Source organism: Vombatus ursinus, unplaced genomic scaffold (assembly GCF_900497805.2).
Source record: "Vombatus ursinus unplaced genomic scaffold, bare-nosed wombat genome assembly UNPS02015255.1, whole genome shotgun sequence".
NCBI classification, from domain to species: Eukaryota; Metazoa; Chordata; class Mammalia; order Diprotodontia; family Vombatidae; genus Vombatus; species Vombatus ursinus.
Window position 1 is genome coordinate 35,907,355 of NW_020955033.1, and position 14,559 is coordinate 35,921,913.

Below are 14,559 nucleotides of genomic sequence, written 5' to 3' on the forward strand. Positions count from 1 at the left end.
TTATCACTGACCTCCGTGGATTATATAACATATTGATTTTAATCTATTCTTGCTCCAGTGTGTGTTAAGCCAGTGAATCCAGGCCTGGTGACCTGTTATTCCTACTTGTAATTCTTTGCTATGTTTTCTCTGCTCTAGGAAGTCAGTAAAACTTTGATCAAAATCTAAGCTTTTGATATACTTGTAATGATATTAATCAATGCTGATCTCCCACTGACCTACCTGCAATCATTAGCTGGGGATGACATCATCCCTTCCACATCAGGAGGCCTCACAGAAGGCAGATGTCAGAAGCTGGTTGTTTTGAACTTTCAAAACAAGTCTTAGTTTAAAAAAAGAAATAAACTGCTTCCTGGGAGGAAAAGAATAAGCTTGAAAAAGTCCAGAACTAAAGCTTCACACCAGGACTTATGTAAAAGCTGCTCCATGTGTGATAAGAATGAAATCAACCAGCAATTTACCCCCCACAAAAAAACAAAACAAAACAAAATTCAGCTGCTATTCTCTGACTAGGTAGGTACCCGGTGATTTGACAGTGATTTCAATTCATTTAAAATTCCTTTACAAGTTATTAATAAAGTGCTCCAAATGACTGTGATAATAGTTGGGTTCATTGTATGTATCCAAAGGGTGGAGCTAATCTACAACCTGGCCACAGTTTGGTAGATAGACCCCGTGGGTTGCCTGGCCACATAGATCTGAGCTGGTTTTCCCACAGTAATATGGCTAGTAAGTGTCAGAGGCCAGGGCAGACGCAGGTCTTCTTGACTTCTAGCTCGAGTGAACGTTTGGGATGGGGTGGGTGGGTAGTGGTAATGAACCTCCGAGTTGTTGGTCTATATAGCGTTCACTGTGAATAATCATTTGTGTTTCCTTGATTGTAAGTTCTAGAGTTCTCCCATTACATTAATTACACATTAGTGGTGATTCTCCAGAGGCTGCACTGAAGTTTACCTTTGTATAACCAGTGAAAAAAGTGCACATGGAGAAAATGAGGAGTGTAAACTCAATTGCGAGCAGAATTGTGTTGTTGTTCAATTGTTTTTTCAGTTGTGTCCACCTCTCTGTGACCCCCATTTTGGGACTTCTTGGCAGAACTGTAGCAGTTTGCCATTTCCTTCTCCAGCTCATTTTACAGTTGAGGAAACTCAGGCAAACGGGGTCACACAGCTAATAAGTGTCTGAAGTCAGTTTTGAACTTATGAAGATGAGTCTTCCCGGCTCCAGACCTGGCACTTTATCCACAGCACTACCTAGCTACCCTGAGAAGAGAATATTTACCTACTGAAAAGAACCAGTTCTTCTCCAGACTTTAGAAAGGCCATTTTCATATGAGTTGAGTACATGTAGAGTGCATAGAATGTTCAAATGGAGTCAAAGAAGACCTGGGTTTGACTCCAACCTCCTCAATAGTTGTATAGTGTCTCCCAGTCTCAGTTTCCTTACCTGTAAAATGGAGATGATAATAGCATCTACCTCCAGGATTGTTATGAAGATGGAGGGGGATAATATATGAAAAACAAGAGTTCTTAATGTTGTTTGTGTCAGAGACTCATTTGACTGACTGATGAAGCCTATGAATCCATTTCCCAGAACAATATCTTTAAATGCATAAGATGAAATACAAAGGATGTTCAGAGAAATGATTGTATTGAAATGTTATAAAAATACTTTTAAAAATAAATTCTGGGATATCAGGTTAAGAACCACTGATGGAAAACATTTTTGCAGACCATAATGCCTATAAAAATACTGGTTATTATTATTACCTGGTAGAAATTAATGTAAACGGAAATCAATACTAATTAGGATAATGCTGGATATGTTAACAAAGAAACATTTTTTAAATTGATTTGGAAATAATAAGAAGAATTTACCTGTATGTTAATATTTAAAAAGCTCTTGGCATTTATTATCTCGTTTGATTGTCACAGCTACCCTGAGAGGTAGCTAGTGTTGGTTTCATTTTATAGATGAGAAGACTGAGGCTCAGAGATGTTATATGACTCTCCCAGCATTAATCCCCTTGGGTTCAAAAGATAGATTCAAACTCAGGCCTTTCTGACTCTAAATTTAGCACTCCACCTATTCCATTATGCCAGGCGATATTGGATCAACTTAAGAATAGAATTTTAAAGAACAAGACATCAACAAACCCCTAGTGTAGCTGCATTATTTTACAGAAGAACTAAGAACTGAGGAGTTATAGCATGTCCAAGACTACCAAAGCAATTCCTTCCTGGAATGGAACTCACACTTTTGTTCAGGCACACATCCTCTTTCCTCTTATTTCAATAGCCTCCTAATTGATCTCCCTGTCACCTGTATTTCACGTATCTAGTCTACCCTTCACAGATGCCAAAATGATATTCCTAAATCTGAGATCTGACCATATCACTCCCTTGCTCAAAAACTTTCAGTGATTCCCTATTGCCCCCAAGGATAAAATACAAATTCCTTAGCTGGGCATTTAAGGTTCTCCACAACATACTTGTTCAGCTGTATTTATAACATTTCTTCCCTTCATGCAGTCAATATTCCAGTCAAACTGAATTGTATGTTCCTTGGACTCAGTCTTCCAAATGTACTTTTGTGCATTTCCACAAGCTGTCCCCATGCCTGTAACTCACTCTTTCTTCCCTTAAGGCTCAGATCAGTTGCAACCTTCTCCATGTAAACTTTCCTGATATCCTTTCTTAGTGCACTCTCTCTGCCTCTGTCTCTGTCCTCTCTCTCTCTGTCTCTCCTTTCTCTGTCTCTGTCTGATTCCTCTCTTTCTCTCCATCTCTTTCTCTTTTTCTCTACCTCTCCCCCTTCCTCTCTCCCTCCCCTCCTCTTTCTCTCCATCCCATCCTCACTTCCTTCCCCGCCTCTTTCCCTCCCTCTCTCTTGCTCTCTTTCTCCCTCCTTCTCTCTCTCTCTCTGGCTCTCTTTTCTCTCTCTCTCCCTCTTTCCCCCCTCTTCTCTTCGTCCCCTCCCTCTTCTTTTCCCTCCCTCCATCTCCTTAGCCCCCCTTTTCTCCTCCTCTTTCTTTTTGTCCTGCTCGTCTCCCCCTCTCTCTTTCTTTCCCTCTTTCCCCTCCTCCTTCTCTTTCTCTCTCTTTCCCCTAGAATTCTGTGTTCCAGCCTGCTCTTGCCCCACTTTATTTCCTACCTTGTATTAGATTTCCTTGTGTTCATGTGGGATCCATCCAGTAGAATAGATGATCTTTGAGGTCAGATACTGTGCCTTACTTCATATTCATATGACCCACGGTTAGCACAGTGCCCTACGAAGTGCTCTTCATGAGTATTTGCTGAATTAGCCTTCCCCTTCCAGAAGAGATGAGACAATGCAGCTCCCTCTCTTCTGTGCAGAGGTGGGAAACTATGGATGAGGAATGTCATATACACTGTCAGACTTAGTGAATGTGTTGGTTAGTTTTACTGACTTTCTTTTTTATTCTTTTTTCTTTATTCTATTTTATTCTTTTATTCTTTACTTTCTTTTTTGTTCTTTGTTACAAGGGATGGCTTTCTGGGTAGGGAAGACAGAAGAATAAACTTGAAAATGAAGGTGGTAAAATAAAAATTATCAACACAAAACATTAAAAAGTTTGTTGAATTGAATTCTGACTCCCAGTTCAATATTCTTTCCATTACACCATGCTGTCTTCTAATTACCTTCTAATCATCCTCTTCTATTGAATACATTAAAAAACCATTTTCCTAACCTACTCTGCATCAAAAAGGAAGTTAATGTACGGTCAAAACAACTTGTTCCTGGTCCATTGCTCTCACCACTTCACCATAATGCCTTATCTCCATTACTGTATGTCTATGAAAGTCCTCAAGCTAAATTTCTTTAACAATATTCTCGAAAAGCTTATATTTATGATACATTAATTCATGAGCTGTCCACAATTCCAATGGAGTAGAAGTGGTCCTGAGTTTTTGAAAGCCTCCCTGCAGAACAAGCTGATTCTTCTGCGCTGGAAAGAGTAGGTACGTCCTAGGCAGAGGCAAGCAAACTGAATATGTGGAAGCTCATCACCAGAAAGTGACTATTACATTATTTGCCCATGGCAGCCCATTAAAGATATGTGAAAAGTCCCTCAGTTCTGCAGTGACTATAGCAAAGTGGTGGTAAGGGGAGGAAGAGGCTAAGACACACACACACACACACACACACACACACACACACACACCATCTATAAACAACTGTTGGTATTTTAAATGTGAGACTGTCATCCACTGACCACACTGACACATTAAATGGACAAGGCAAGTCATACCAATTTTCACATTGTTGTTATCAATCAAACTACTAAACAAAAGGGAGCTGCAGCTAAGGATAACAAGCAAATGAGTTAGATTCATTGTTCATTCAACAGCAATAAGAAAAATTGTATGGGATAATTAGTCATCTTGTATAACAGAGTTTATTAAGAATACTCAAAAAATTACCAGCCCTCCACCCCCACCTGCTTCTTCTGTATTAGTTCTTCTTTCACACCCCATTTTTATGAGATAATTTCTCCTTTTAACTTTTTTCTCACCTGATTTTGCTTTTTAAAGTCTCCCCATCATGCACAACTCAGCCCCAATCTTTCTATCAAACTGTCTTAGTAATGATGACAATTTTAAGGATATTGATAACATTTGCAAATAAGGAAACAGTTTGACTTTAGTGGGTGCCTAATGTTTTCCTTATATTTCTTTCAGATTTTTTATATTGAATTTTCCATTAAATTTTCATTTTAGACTGAAGCTAAATGCAGTTTTTACACCAACATTTGTGGCAGATGAAGAGATAATTTATCATGTCCCTCCAAATTAATTAAATCAACATGTACTTTAGACACAGTGGGATCTTTTCTTCTTTAGCCAACTGCCGGAGAACAAAGATATGGTCTGTCGTCGGATTAAAAAAAAAACAAAAACTAGGATTCTAGAATTCAGACTTTGAACTTACTCTGATGAGCCTTCTCTCCATCAGTACAACTCAGTGAATGTCAATGCATCTAGGTATTTATATATTATATCTATCACTCTGGTCACTAGTCCTGATAAATAGCTTCAAATATGTTCATTAAGTGGGTACTTTAGTTAAAAATATAGATAACTGCTGCTTATATTGATTCCTAAACTGCAGTAAAATTCTCTTTCCCAGTCATCAGTGAAATTGAAAGTCAAATTTCTGGGAACAATGATGTCTTTGCAAAGAGTTGTTTCCTAGCCGTATTTATCCTGTTCTTATGTGGGATTTGTAGTCAAATGTCTTGCCAGAGTGTATCCCCTACTTGTGGAATTTAAGAGGGATTAAAGCATCACATATCTGCAGCTGGGCACTTGGATTATCACACAGCAAACAGAATTGTGACTGGGCCTTCTTCTCTCAAGAAATTTTCAGTCACTAAAAGGCAGATCAGACAACTTACTCAGAAGTCTGGCCAAACTTTCACCTCCAACTATTTGAGACAAGAGTTGTCACCATACTATAGGCTTAGTACTCTCCAATGTAAATGGATTCGCTAAGAAGGTTTTGAAAGGAATGATGTGAGATGCCTCCCAAAGACCTCAGAGTAAATGAGGGTGAACCACTGTGAACAGGCCTAGATAAGGAGCAAACAATTGTCCAATGCTCAGAACTACCAAAATGTAACAGAGAAAAGTAGCCGTGTTCCCTTCCTCGTTAACCATCTGTCTGCTCTCTAGTCAAATATACCTTACTTCCAAATTTCCCTTTCCTGTTAGCATCTCATTCTCTGTTCATCCTGCTTCGTCATCTTCCTTCCCGACTGCCTAAAAATAACTTTCATTCACTTAATCTTGAAAGGTTCACAAAATGTTTTCTTTGAAACAACCCTATGAAATAGTTTATTTAAGCCCTCTCATTTTACAGATGAGGAAACTGAGGCTTAAGAGGTGAAGTGACTTGTCTGAGTAACCTACCATATGTCAGAGCTGGGATTTAAACAGATCTCCTGACTCCAAGGCTAATGAGTTTTGTTTTGTTTTGTTTTTTTAAACTACACTATGTTGCTTGCCCGTAAAAGTCAAAATCCAATTTTAAGTAAAGCGTAGGTTAGCTAGGAGACTGATCTTTCTCAGATGGGTTGAAAAAAATGATACCACAATAACCTTTTCCCTTCTCAGTGGAGAAAGAAGAAAGGAATATGAGTCATATAACACCCAGAGACCTTAGAGGAGGTAGGAAGCAGTGAAAACACGCCTGTGGGTGAATATGTGTGCACACACAAATGTGATGTGGGTCACACTATTGCAGAGGATGAAAGGAAGAGGTTGAAGCTACTGCCCTAGAAAATGAGTCAGCTCTATATAAATTGCCTAAATCGATAGAATCATCTGTTTCATCATGAGTCCTGATTGACTGGCTGTTAATGTCTAAGAAAACTCACCCAGCAAGTACTTGGGCACTTCCTGGTTTTCATGGAGCAGTTCATTGAGTTTTGGAGGACCTTTAGAATGCTGCCTAATAGGGGCAGCTAGGTGGCACAGCGGATAGAACACCAGCCCTGAAGTCAGCAGGACGTGAGTTCAAATACATCCTCAGACCAGTCAACACTTACTAGTTGTGTGATCCTGGGCAAGTTGCTTAACCCCAATTGCCTAAAAATTTAAAGACAAAAAAAAAAAAAGAATGTTGCCTATTAAAGATAGAATTGGAATCACTTGGATGCATCCTCAAAGAAATTCTGAGATCTGGGCCTAGAGTTGGGAAGACTCCCGCTGTTTCAGTCATGTTCAACTCTTCATGACCTCCTTTGGAATTTTCTTGTCAGAGATACTGGAGTGGTTTGCCATTTTCTTCTGCTGCTCATTTTATAGATGCAGAAACTGAGGCAAACAGGGTTAAGTGACTTGGTTAAGTGCTAGCTATTGTTATCATTTTATATATATATATATATATATATATATATATATACATATATACATGTGTCTATATACATGTATATTGAATACATATAATTTATATACATACGTAAATGCTATGTAAAGTTCACTGTTTTGGGTGACTAAGAAATCACATCAACAATGCCAAAATACACCGAAGTATTAAAGAGGGGGGCCATTGAATCCAACTTTCTTTTGAACCATTCTTTTCTCAATATCTGGCCTTGCAAGGCCAGTTTGAGCTGCCTGGTGCTCTGCTAGCCTCCTGTCAACCTTCATCCCCTCCCCACCAAGCCACTGCTTCAAGACTCAGAGAATAAGCCTTTCTCCATATCTGGGAATGACCATGTTTATGTGGGGTCAGCCTATCAAAACTTTTGATGGGAGAAAAACACAACTTGGTGACTGGTGAGCATTTCTGTCCCACTGCTAGGAACGTTTGATTCACTCCTCTGTGATTTTAGGGAGAGCACCAGAGCTGCTCCAGGCCCATAGCCACTAATGGCGTTTATTGGCCCAATAATGATATCCTATCTGCCAGGCCTACCAAGGCTACAAATATTTTCTCTATAATGAATAATCCAGTACAAGGCTGTGGTTCCTGACTCCATTAGTGTTAACCTATTTGCACAAGCATTAAAGTGTTTCTCACAATGATTAGTACAAGGCTTCACAAGGAAAGTTAATGGTTTCCATAATGCAAAAATTGACCCAGAGGGTTGTGGTCAAATGAGGTTACTTTCCCAAAGTTAAAAGCCTTCTTGAGTGTGAGGCAAGTGGTAATTAGTGAGGGTTTTTTGTCTTCATTTCAGATGAAAGACTTTTATAGAACAGGTTCTCATTAGTGTTTCTTTTTTTATTAGACTCCTAGAGGTCAGGACAATAACACTTCCCTGGGCATTAGGAATCTGGACTTCCTTATTAAACTTGATGATGTAGTCAATGGAGATTGGGGTGGGGATGTTTACTAGTACAGTGACACAGGGGCTAGATTTGGAGTCAAAGGATGCCAATTTAAATCCTGGATATATAACTATATTGTTGTTTAGTCGTTTCCAACTCTTTGTGACCCCATTTGGGGTTTTCTTGGCAAAGATACTAGAAAGGCTTACCATTTCCTTCTCCAGCTCATTTTACAGATGAGGAAAATGAGGCAAATAGGGTTAAGTGACTTGTCCAAGGTCACACAGCTAGTAAGTATTGAGATAGGATTTGAACTCAGGAAGATGAGTCTTTCTGACTCCAGGCATGCTGTTCTATCCACTGTGCCACCTAGCTGTCTTGGCTTTGTAATTTACTACCTGGTTGATCTTGGGCAAATAATTTAACAGTTGTGGGCCTCAGTTTCCTCATCTGTAAACTGAGGAATTTGGACTGAATGATCCTTAAAGTCTCTTACAAATCTAAACCTATGATCCCATGATTTTTTAAATAGTTAAGTGTATAGCAAATGCCTAAGGAGTGGCTCAGAAATAGCACATAATCAGCTTATTACATTTTACTAATCAGCAGTTGACCCAAGAAATTGAAGTGTCTGTTTGATTTACAGTAACTTGCCCACAGGAGACCTCAGTAAGAGTATGTTGAAGCAATGGATGAGTATATCCAGGTATTCAGCATTTTGAGTGTATCTCATGAATTACATGATAACTTTTAAATAAATTAGTTGATTTTTTGGAAGCTTGGTACCCCACTAAAGGGTGCTATGTTATAGCTTAAGTTTGATTTGTGCTTGTCTTCCATCTTGGGACAAATTGGCTAGTAGTGGAAGTTTTCAAATGGATAGAACTCCAGTAGTTTTTAGTGGATTTCAGTGAAATTTGGTATATGAGTATAAGTTATAGAGGTCTACCGTTGATAGAACCATTCATTACATGGATCAGGACTAGAGAAAACATTTGTTTTATTGATTTATTTATTTAAAATGATGGCAGCCATTTATATAGTACATTGATATTTATATTGGTATTGATATTTATAAAGCACTTTACATATGAGATAGACCCTGCAGACATTATTATTCCCATTTTATGGATTAGGAAGGTAAAGTTACTTACCTGATGTTACATAACTATTTAAAGGTCAGAGGCCAGATCCGAACCCAAGTTGACATGTCTGTTTACATAAGTCTAACCCTGTACTTGTGACTACTATAATCAGATTAAAGCATAATTTGGGGATGAGAGTGTAGTGAAAATAGCCTTGGATTATGAATCAGGAGCTTTGGGTGATATTTCTACACCTGCCACTAGAGTAAATCATTTCACTTTTCTGGACCTCCGTTTCCTCATCTGGAAAATGAAAGGGTTGTATTTAATGAATTTACTCAGAGGATTTTAGGGCTGATTACCTAGAAACCATGTAATCCAATCCTTTCATTTTGCAAAAAATGTAAAATGAAGCCCAGTTGACTTGTTCATAGCTAGACAATGGCAGAACTGAGACCAGAACCCCATTCTCTTGACTCCTAGTCCAATGTACTTTCCTCCTCACTATATACCTCATGGTTCTTTCTAGCTCAAAAATGCTATGAAATCTCATTGATACTAGATACCATTTCAAGGGAAGAATTAAAATGCATTCCATGCTCATAATAACACATCTAGTTATAAGGCAGCTTTTCTACCAACTATCGAGTCATTCAGAATTTTACATAACTATATTTGCATCATCAGGGATGATATTTACAAATTGGGGTTGTTTGCAAAACATTTACATTGTTACCTGAGGAAGCAGGTAGAGAAGACAAAATTAAACACCAAAAAGGTGGAGTCTCAACATGGCAGGATTCTTTTGTTTTGTGTGAAAGGAAAATGGAGTTTGAACAATCAGAAATTTAGAACTAGAAGAAATTTTAGAAGTAATGACGTCCAACTCTCTCATTTTACCAATGAGAAACTTGCATCCTGGAGACGTTATATAACTTGCCCAGTGGTTCACAGGTAGTAAATAAGAGGTGGGATTTGAATCTGGATTTTCTGCCCCTCAAACTATTTTTAGTGGATTTCAGTGAAATTCAGTACTTGAGTATAAGTTACAGAGATAGATGAGGTCCACAGTTCACAGAACCATTCCTTACTGGGTCATGACTAGAGTAAACAGATATACTATGGTGAAAGCAACAGCTGAAGAAGGATGCCCCAGGTACATAAATGTCATATGTGTATACAGTTGTTTATAAGTATATCCCAAGGAGAACCAAGGCAAGATATTTATTGTTAAATTGGTTTGAAATTTAACAGCAGCTAAGTGGCACAGAAGATAGAGTGCCAGGCCTGGAGTCAGGAAGACCATCTTCCTTAGTTCAAATCTGACCTCAGACACTTACTAGCTGTGTGACCCTGAGCAAGTCACTTAACCCTATTTGCTTCAGTTTCCTCATCTGTAAAATGTGATAGAGAAGGAAATGGCTAACCACTCCAGTATCTCTGCCAAGAAAGCCTCAAGTGGTGTCACAAAGAGTTGGACACGACTGAAAAATGACTGAACAACAACAGCAAAAAAAGATCATCTGTGGTTTTGATAGAAAAAAGATGACTAAAATGCATTCCAGAAAGTTTGCTCTTACCACAATTGCATCTCCAATCCACAGTTTGTCTTTCAGAGAGTTGCAAGACACACATGATTCTTATGAAAAGCAGACCCTGTGATTCTTTGCAGCTTTAGCACCTACTCCATCAGTTTTCAAGGGAACTTGTCTGCTATTCAGCAGTTCCTTGATTTATAAACTCTCCAAAGGTCATGAAAGCTGGTTCTCTGTTCACTTCAAACGCTGACTGTCATGGTGCCAATCAGTGGGGACGCTCAACGTGTGGCCCATTCCATTTTATTCAGATTCATTGTCCTTTCATATTATGAGAATACAGGTCTTCCACATACCACAATTGATAACATTGAGCTCACATAGCTTATTGTTATTTCTTGCATTCAGGTTTTAGAGACTAATAGTTCGCTGCTGAGAAGCAGCATGGCATACTAGTTAGAGTACTGTGCTCAGGGTCAGGAAGCCCTAGGTTCAAATCCTGAATTTGACGCATATAAGCTATGTGACCTTGGCCAAGTCACAATCTTTTAGAGTTCAAGACAACTCCCTAAGACCATATGTTGTTGGAGGGAAGGCAACCTGCAATTAGTAAGAGTTTTCTCACTGGGGACTTTCTCATATCAATGAAATCACTGGTCTAGTTCTTATCCCTAATAATTTGCTGCAGGTCATTTAGGAATGCAGGTAGCTCACTTACAATGCTGGAAATCAGCTATCCTTTCTAAGTGGCTTTATGGATGTTAAAAGAAGTATTAGGCTGCCTACAAACTGAAGGTCTATAGAGCTGTTGTGCTGACCTCATTAACTGAACGTGAAACCTGGACAGTCTACCAACACCATGCCAGAAAATTGAACCAATTTCATTTGAGTTGTCTTAGGGAGATTCTGAAGATCGTCTGGCAAGATAAGGTACCAGACACTGAGGTCCTTTCTCAAGCTAAATTGCTAAGCATTCAAACTCTAACGTAACTCCTATGGCTAGCCACGTTGTTCAAATGCCAAATGTACATTTGCCTAAAAGACTATTTTATAGAGGGCTCCCAAAAAGCAAGAATTCACTTGGAGGTCAGAAGAAATGATATAAGGACACTCTAAATGTCTCTCTGAAGAACTTTGGTATGGTTTGTGAGACCCAGGAAGACACTGGCACAGGATCGTCCAGCATGTCATACCCACATCAAGGAAGGTGCTGTGTTCTATAAGCAAAGCAGAATTGTGGTAGCTCAAAAGAAATGTGAGTTGTGCAAATTTAGAGATACCTCCCTCCCAAATGGTCAATGGATTATTTGTGCCCAACTTGTGGCAGAGCCTTCTGAGCTCACATTGGTCTGATCAGCCACAGTCAGACGCACCGTACTGTGACTCCAACATGATGATGCCTTTTGGGTCCTCTTTGAGTGTGAAGGACAAACAACAATGGGTGTTACACTAACTCATGTTTATATGCTACTTTCAAGTTTACAAAGCACATTCCCCCCAGCACCCGATTGAGACAGGGGAACAAGTATTATAATCCCCATTTGACAGATGTGGAAAGTGAGACAGAAAGGTTAAATTATTTGCCTATGATATCATGGCTAGTGTTAGAGAAGGATTCAAGACCAGGCCTCCTCACTCCAGAATTTTTTTTACAAAATCTATGTAGCCTGTAAGATGTTTATTTAGTTCAGTTATTGACTAGTCTGACGTTCCACCCAATTTTATGAAAAAGATCTGAAGTGGATAGGTGCTGAGCATCCTATTACAACAATTTGCATCAGCAATAAGCTGGGTCAAGTGTGACTGGCCTTGCCAAGCTGGAAGAAGAACATTTTATTGGCAGCGCTTTCTATTTAGTGGAAAGAGAATTGGTTTTAGAGTCAAAGAACCTGAGTTTGAATCCCATGTCTACTAAATAATAATAGCTTGTGTTTATATAGCACCTACTATGTGTCAGGCATCATGCTAAATGCTTTACAGATGTTATCTGATTTGATACAACAACTCTGAGAAGTAGGTGTCATTATTATCCCCATTATATAGTGAAGGAAACTGAGGCAAACAGAGATTAAGTGACTTGCTCAAGGTCACACAGCTAATAAGTGTCTGAGGCTAGATTTGAGCTTAGATGTTCCTGAGTCTAGGCCCACGCTCTAACCATTGGGCCACCTAACTGCCTGTAAGATTTAATACCTCTATGACTTTGGGTAAGTAATTTAAACTCCCTAAAACTCCATTTCCTCATATATTGGACTATTTGAGTGAGCTCATGGTATAGTGGAAAGAATAGTGGATTTGGGACATGAGAACTTGGATTTGAATTCTGACTCACTAGCTGTTACCTTCAGCAAGTCTCTTAAACACTTTGGCCTTTAGTTTCTTTATCAGTAAAATGAGGGGGCTATGTTTCTAAGGTCCTTTCCAGCTCCAAATCTTATGAACATAATAATATTGATGTTATTGTTTCTTCCCTGGAAGTGAATTATGTCAATTCCATAATCAAGATTAAAATTAATTTCTATTCATAACAGCTTTGGGTTCTCCATGAAGTTAGGGTTCAGATCAGCATCAAGGTAAAGGTTAGTTTTCCCTCTTTTTGATTTGAAAACCCTATAGAGCTAAGAGATTTAAAAGCATCCTCTTTGATGGACTTCTTTAAAGCAAACAGCAGTTCTAAAACTAGTGACCTCTCCTCCCTAGGGTGAAGGAAGAAGGCAACCTAAAAAGATTATTTTTATAGCTACAAAAGCTTTTATTAGTCAGCATAAGGGATACCAAAACTGTCATAGAATTGCACCATCATCACCATCTTCCTGGAGCAAGCCAAGAAAAGTGACTGCTCTCCAGGATTGGAGGGGTTCTGGCTAAGACCCTCTTGGGCCAATTAGAACTCAGTTATTTTGTCAGGTAACTAGCTAGGCATTAATGTCTTTGAGGGGACCTGTTTCTGGCTTGCGGACTTCAAAATTATGCTTCTGCCTCTGTTTCATCTTGGAACCACCTGCCTGTAGTGCCTGTGGCCAACTCACCCTGTAATATCCAACTATCCCTGCAGCCTTTGTAAGACCTGTCCCCATTTCCCCTTGAAGAGTTCTTCTTGGGGCCTCTACTTTGTGGAGGGGACCAAACTCACCTGCACTTCTCTGTCTGCCCTATTCCTGACTTAAGGACTTCAAAAACCTACAATATTATGCCCCAATGTCAGGTACCTTCATTATATCCTGGCTTTCGTGCCCCTCCCCCTTCTTTTTAGCTCCTTTTCGTAGATTTTCTTTTCCCACTAGAATGTAAGCTTGTTGAGGGCAGGGCTGCCTTTCTTTTTGTTTGAATCTGTATACTTGGTGCTTAGCACAGTGCATGGCAAATAGTAAAGTAAGTACTTAATAAATACTTGTTTCTTTCCTTCCTTCATCCACTGTGCATATCTGTACTAAGTCCCAGAGGACTGAAGGGATAAGGGAGATTAGAAAAGACACCAGATTTTCTAGGGTTATTTCACACTACTCTGTCTTCATGCATTCTTTGTTCCAACAAAATTGACCTAGATGAGGTTGCTCAGTTTCTGCATTCCGCCTCTGTCCTGTGTATGCACATGCTGCTTCCCACCCCTGCAACGTGCTACCTCATCACCTTTACAATTCCTAGCTTCCTTGATCAGCTCCTATGGGAAGTCTATCCTGAACCCACTAGCTATTAATCTCTCTCTTCTCATATTATTGGGGATATACTCATGCATTTTCATGTTGTATATTCCTAATAGAATGGAACCTCTTTGAGAGCAAGGGTTATTTCCCATTTTGTTTATTTATCCTCAGTATCTAGCACAGTCTTTTGGATATAGTAAGGGAAATACATGCTTCTTGTATTAGAATAGATAGTGGGCTTTGAAAACAGAGTGATGGTGTGGAGTCTTAGAATGAGCACTGTACTGTCTGAGATGCCTTTCATGAGACTCAGTCTTTACTGGATCATCAACCCTTTGCCATTCAGGGATGCTACTAAGTCCTGCCACAAAACCACATGCAAAGGAAGGGATTGCACAAACACACCCTCCCTAGATGTTTCTCTGTGGTTTAGTGTATTTAGTGCAAAGGGAAAGAGGATTTTCTCAGGAAACTCAGATACGTTGGTACCTTCTTA